A 6,524-nucleotide genomic window follows, 5' to 3' on the forward strand; every position below is an offset into this window, starting at 1 on the left:
ATTCAAAGGCCTGAGAACGACATCCTGCTTTATTTGCTAATTTTCTGGATTAAGAATGAAATGAGGGCTCACTCTAACAGTCTTCCCGTGGGACCCTGACCCTCAGAAGGCATCCGAGGGCAGCCAGCGAGCCTGGCGGGCACAGAGCCGGAGCTGCCTGCCAGGGCAGTGTCCTGGAGTGGGTGTACAGCTAATCCAGGATTTCTTTTTCCTGGTACAAGGCAAGCCTGGAAGCCTGAGTACGTGGCTGCTGCCTCAGTCATGGTGCTGCTTGAGGAATCTGACTGCTAATACACTTTGAAGACTCCCGGGCTTTGCTTTAGACAGAAAGTATTTTTTAATTCTCCATTATAAACCCCCACGGCAGGAGGTGGGCTTCCCTCAGGGGTCAGGGAAAAAGGGACTCAGGGCACTGTTTGGAGGTGGGGAAGTTGATCCACTGCATCAGCAACAAGTGGGATCTCCCCAGCTGCTGCTGCCCTCCTGCTTGGCAGGAGCTGTCCCTCAGCATCACATCCTGCCACCAAACACAGAGGGACCCTCACTCCTCTGGCTGCAGAGGAGGACAATGATGCTGTCCCGCCACAACCAAACTAACTCAGCATCTCCGTGTTGGGACATCCAAGCCCAGCACATTCCCTGTGCCCACACTGCCCTGGCTGCATGGCAGCATTCCCATCCTCCCTGGTCCCCGGGAAGAACAGTGCCAGTGGGGACCACGGGCGATCCAGAGCCAAAGGTTTCCTGGCAGGAGTTAATCCCACAGCTCGGGGCTCCCTCTCCGTATCCTGGTGCGTGACACACACAAACGGAGGGCTGCACTTCACAAAACATTTGTTCTTCCCTGCACCAGCCTCCAATGACAGACTTATTTACTCGCCTATCCCGGACTGATTAACGATGGAGTCACAGGATTAGGAAGGAGACACGTTGCTCCGGGGCAGTCCGTGCCTCAGCCCGTGGGTGCAGCAGGAGCTGGGCTGGTGCCCTGAGTCACGGCTGTAATCGCTGACTAATTGCCCTGCCAGGTGTTGGGAGCTGGTACGGAGGGGGCTCCAAACAGCCCAGCTTTGCCCTGGATGGGTTATATAACCCTGGAGAAGCCTCACTTTTTGCTGGAGAGACACCTGGAATACCCTGGGCTCATGAAGATTAGGGAATTAAAGCAGAACGTCGCTGCTGTCAGCACACAGCCACGGGCGAGTCACGGCAGGCAAAGGCCTCTCCAGGGCTTCCCAGAGCACTAAGGGCTGCAGGAGTGAATAAATACCTCCACTCCATCTACCTTCCTGCCAGCCCAGCCCCCGTGGTGTCTCCTGAGCCTCTGAAAGGTTTAATTTACAGGACTGACAGGTTGGTCCCTAGGAGAGGCTCAGGAGCAGGGATGTGCCTGCACCAAGGGCTGTGCTGCAGGAAGGGAAACACCTCTGGAGCCTGGATTAGACAGGCCCAGGGCACCTTTGAGCTGTAATTAAGTAATCCTACCCTCTTGGAGCCAGGTCTGCCTCTGTGCTGAGGAGAGATGGGCAAGGCTGGAGCTGTTATCCCTATGGAGAACCAGCTGTGAAGGGATCTGTCAGAAATTGGGAGGCAGGTGGGTGAGGGGCTGCATGTGGTGGGGTCCCTCCCATGACCACAGCAGTGCCACAGCCCAGCATCCCACGGTGTCCTCCCCACCAGCCATTCCATGGTCGGCACCAGCACGTGGCTCTTCCTTGGCATTTCTGGACCCTAATCCCAAGATGCAGAGGATGCAGAAGAGGGCTGGGACCCCAACTCCCTTCTCCCACCAGCAGCCAGGTTGGTCTGCCTACAGAGCACGTGTGGCCTCTGGTCTGTCACGGGACGGCTCTGCCGTGGGTCAGTCAGAGCTCAGGTGGGCAGGATGCCCACCTTGGGAAACCACCCAAAGTCTCCTGCCCTGGAGCTCTGTGTGCCATCACACCACCAGCTCTGCCACGGGTCAGTGGGATCCCGGGCGAGCAGGATGCCCACCTTGGTCCCCTGCCTTGGAGCTCTGTGTGCCAACCCACCGCCGGCTCTACGTGAGAAGCGCAGCGCGGTACAAGGCTCGGAGGGAGTGTTGGTTAAATATAAAAAGAAGAGTCATTCCAGGTCAAAAACGCAAGCAAGATGGAGTGAAAATTGGATTCTCCCCTGGGGAGAAGAACTGCCTGGCTCCAGTCAGTGTCAGCAAGACAAGGCTGGTTTTAATTTAAGTAGGTACAGAAATAACGTGCAGGATGCATGAACCGGGGCTGTCGGGGCTTCCAGGAGCATGCACGCAACAGCTTCCCTCCTCTCTTGTACTCCTGCCCCGAGTTTTTGATCTTTCTTATGCCTGGTGCTGCCAGAATTAGCCTCCAAACTTCATTTTTCCTCCCTTCCCTTCTCTGGGTTGAAGTGAGAGGTCTCCCAGGCTCCTCACAGGAATTTTGAGCCTCGGCTTTGGGCTCTTCTGCTTGGAGGAGCAGAGGGGAAGGGCTGTGGTGAAGGAGGGGGATCACAGGCTGGTTGTTGGCCACTAGCATGGCACAGCCATGGGACAGGCAAACGCTGCCCACAGACATCAGGACTGTCCAAGACCAATTGGGAATGGCAGTGGCCCCCTGGCAAGGGCTGGGCAGTGTCCAGCTGTGCCCCCTGGGCAGGGAAGAGGGGCTGGGCACAGGTACAGGCAGGGAGCCCATATCACACACATCCACATTGTACCATGAGCAGTGCCCTGGGCTCTGTGGCAGCAGCAGAGCGAGTGCTGTGGCAGAATTAGGGCAGCCCTGGCAGAGGGAACCCTGGCACTGCAGCTGTGCCCGGCCAGGCTGGCTCAGCCGGGGCTGGGAGACCTGCTGGCTGTATGGAAACACCAGGGAAGGAGCTCTGCTGTTTAAGCTAAGACAAGGGTAGCACAAAAAGAGATGGAAATCAGCTGGCACAAACACATCCAGACTGGAAATTACAGAGTTTCTGCTTCTGGAAGCAGACTGTGGAACAGAATTCCCCCTAAGATGAAGGGGACAAGTCACAGATTTTGGATGCAGATGGACACTCTTAGAAAGGCTCTTGGCAGAGCAGCTCCCTGTTGCACCCAGAGACCCAGCTTGTGGGGCAGGAGCTGCAGCTCAGCCCAGTAACCCCAGTTCTCCCCTCCACCTCCAGCCCAGCTCGGCAGGCAGCCCCCCGACACGAAAACACGACCCCCCTGACAGGAAAAGGAGCAGGGCTCGGGGTGTCAGGACCGGGACCGGAGCAGCCCCGTGGGGCAGGAGGCGGGTGTGTGTTTGGAGGGCTGCAGGGCGCTGCAGGGCGCGGTGGGAGCAGCCGGTGCCCCGGGGCCAGGGCTGTGCCGACACACCCCGGCCTGGCGATAACCGCCCTTCCCGAACCCGCCGGGCACGGCACAGCCCCGCCGGCCCAGCCCGCCCATCCACGCAGAGCAAAGTCCCTCCTGCTTCATCTGCTGGATCTCGGGGAGCCCGGTGGGACCCCCAGGGCTCTGCCCTGGCATCAGACGGGGCAGGGTAAGAGCGGAGCTGGCAGCGTCGCCCGGCAGCTGCAGCAGAGCCCTGGGAGTCCCAGCGCGGATATTTGGAGCTCAGACATACGAGCTGGGACAGAGCCTCCTTCCCTGCCTGCACAGACCCCAAAACAGCTCAGCCAGTTGCCAAGTCTGGTTGTTTTTCCTTGCAACATGAGCCCTGGGAGCCTCCCGATGACAAGCCTGTTACACATCCCCTCGCCAGGAAGGGCAGAGGGAACTGCTGGGACACCCAGGGTTTCCAGAGCTCATTACACCCAACCTGATCACAGCGAGAGCTGCGGGCGACTTGCCTGGATTAGCGGGGCGTGCTGAGGGCGTTGAGGAGCAGAGTTCCCATGGTTATGCCGTGTTTTGCCTGCAGAGCAGGGAGAGCCGTGGTATCACATGGCAGATATTAATAAACCCCCAGCTCCGGGGGTTCCAGCACCTGGGCACGAGGCAGCTGATGCCCGAGGAGGGGCTGCCCTCCCTCGCCGGGGGAGAAGGGGTGGCTGTCAGAGCCTCCTCGCTTGCTCAAACATGAGCAATTAGGAAGATCAGCAGCAAAAGAAGCGTTTGTGAAACCCCAGGCAGCATCTTGGTGTCTGACCAGCCCCCGGAGCCACACGACGGGGCAGCATCTCTGTGACCGGTGCCAGAGAAGGATGTTTTGCTCTCCAACACATCCCAAGAGCATCCACATCAGAAGCCACCCCCGCCCAGCGACCTCCCTGCAGATCCCCCAGTGCATTGCCTGTTTAGCAACATTTCAGGCTTCTGGAAGGGTCTCCAGGGATTTGGAGGAGGAGGGTTATTAGTAATGTCGAAATCACTCCTCTGACACCTCCCCCTCCCACTGCCTTGCTCCCTTTTCCTCTCCAGGGATGGCTCTTTCCCCTTTGGCAAGAGCTTCTCTGGGTACGAGATGAGCAGCAGAGCCTGGTCCCCTTTCCCAGGAGAGGTCCCTGCACAGCCAGGAGGAGTTTCCCTTCCCCTCTTTGTGGGCGAGCAATGGATGTAGGAGGCTCAGGGACAACAGCGTCTTTAGAACAGGATGTCTGTCCAAAAATAGACTAAATTAGCAAATCCTAAGAATGTTTGAGATGAGTTACAGGAACATGAGGCTTTCAAGACACACTAACAAGCTCCTCAGGGCACCAGCCAGGATTTTCCCCTTCTGAGACCATGGGCACATCCCTTATGGGATTCACTAATGTTAGACAAAGGAAGCTGCAGCATAAGAGTCTGTTTTCCTGCATTTCAGGGGTGCCAAGGGAAGGGAGAGGATGGGAGCTGCTCCACGGGGGGCTCTGCACGCTCCAGGTGTTTCAGAAGGGCCCTGTACCCCTGCACTGCCCCAGGCACATCCTGCAGGGCTTGAAACCTTGTGAAGCAGCAGAACTGCTTCAGGCTCTTCCCTTGGGCCCAAATAGTACGAGGTGGGATTGGATTCTCTTCCTCCCCTCCTCAGACCTCCATCTTCTTCCCAGTACATCCACCTACACCCACAGCAGATCCACAGTGCTCCTGCCTGGAGCCCTGGCTGCGCAGTTCCCACGCCATCCTCCTGATGCTCGCTCTCCTCTGAAGCAGGGACGGAGCCCCAGAACCCGCTTTTGGTTTTGGTTTCACAGCATTTTTGTTCCTGACCCAATTCCCAGTGCTTTGACCTCCCTGACTGTCTGCGGTACCACAGCACCCCGAGTAACTCACACGGCCCCGCACCGACCTCCGCCTCAGCCACTCGCACTTCTGCTCCCACGTGGCACTTTTATGGCCTTGAAGTTTGCACACTTCCCACCCCACAGCCTCCCATGGGCAGGCAGGAGGCGCTGGAACAGGCACTGGGACACGCACCAACACACGATCCCAGTTGTGTCCCCCCCGGCTGATCCCACTGGAGGCAGCGAAGGAAACACTCAACAGACAACGAACACCACTGGAAACCTTAAATATGCTTCAAAAGGGCGAGTAAGAAAGGTAAATGCTAATGTCATAAACCCCAGAGACTACTGAGAAAACCCCAAAAGTTTAGCTGAAGCAACAAGCATAATCCCAACCATTCCTGTCAGCACTTCCCCACCCCGGATCCGCTCGGTCTCTGCCCGCCGGCAGCGCTGCTCGTGCAGGAACAACCGTGTCTTGGCTTATTGGAGATCCCTGCAGCAGATTCCTCCCAAGGCACAGCAATAATCCCCAGCTAAATGCAAAGCAGCAGCAGGAGGAGTGATGGAAGGGAGGAACTGATAGGAACTGTAGCATTAGCATGAGAACTGAAGGGAAAAAAAGGACTTGGAAGAGGCATGGCAAAGGCAGAGATGGCCCTGGAATCAGCACTCTGAGGTACCTGGGCTGCAGCAGCTCGTCCCCACTCCTGTGCACCGCTCTGCCACAACACCTCCGCCAGCACCTTGAGCTCATAAACCACAGGGGTGGGTCTGTGCAAGGACCGGGTCCTCTGGGAGCTGGGATTTAACGGGAGCCCAGTCCCTCCCACCTGGGCTGAGCTTCACCGCCCCTCCGTGCCCCGCAGGGCGCAGCCCCGCTCAGGCCAGGTGTGGTGCAAGAGGGAAAGGGAAGACCCAGACGCCGGGTTTGGGATAGACCCCGGAGCAGCGCGGGGCTGGCGAGGGGCCGGCGAGGGGCCAGGGTGCCTCCGGAGCCCTGGCACGGGAGGGCTCCAGGCAGAGCTGCCGGCCAGGCTGCTCAGGGCACGGCGGAGCAGAGCAAGGTAACGCTGCTCGGGGAAGGTGGGGAGTTGGTGCTGCAGCTGCCAAGGATTGTCCTCTGCCCTTGCAACCCCCTGGGCCAGCAGCAGCCCCCACCCAGCCCTCAGCCACGGCACTGCCTGTGGGGAGAGAACTGCTGGGGACTGTGCTTCAGTCTCCCCAGACCCTGGCTGTCGGCTGTGACAGTGAACGAAGAGGGGACAACAAGCACAGACTCCTCTCCAGCTGCAGCATCGGAGTCGTGGTTCCTCCTGCTCCTTTCCAGAGGTCCCAGCTGC

This window comes from Lepidothrix coronata, unplaced genomic scaffold (genome assembly GCF_001604755.1).
Source record: "Lepidothrix coronata isolate B3197 unplaced genomic scaffold, Lepidothrix_coronata-1.0 Scaffold229, whole genome shotgun sequence".
In the NCBI taxonomy this organism is placed as follows: domain Eukaryota; kingdom Metazoa; phylum Chordata; class Aves; order Passeriformes; family Pipridae; genus Lepidothrix; species Lepidothrix coronata.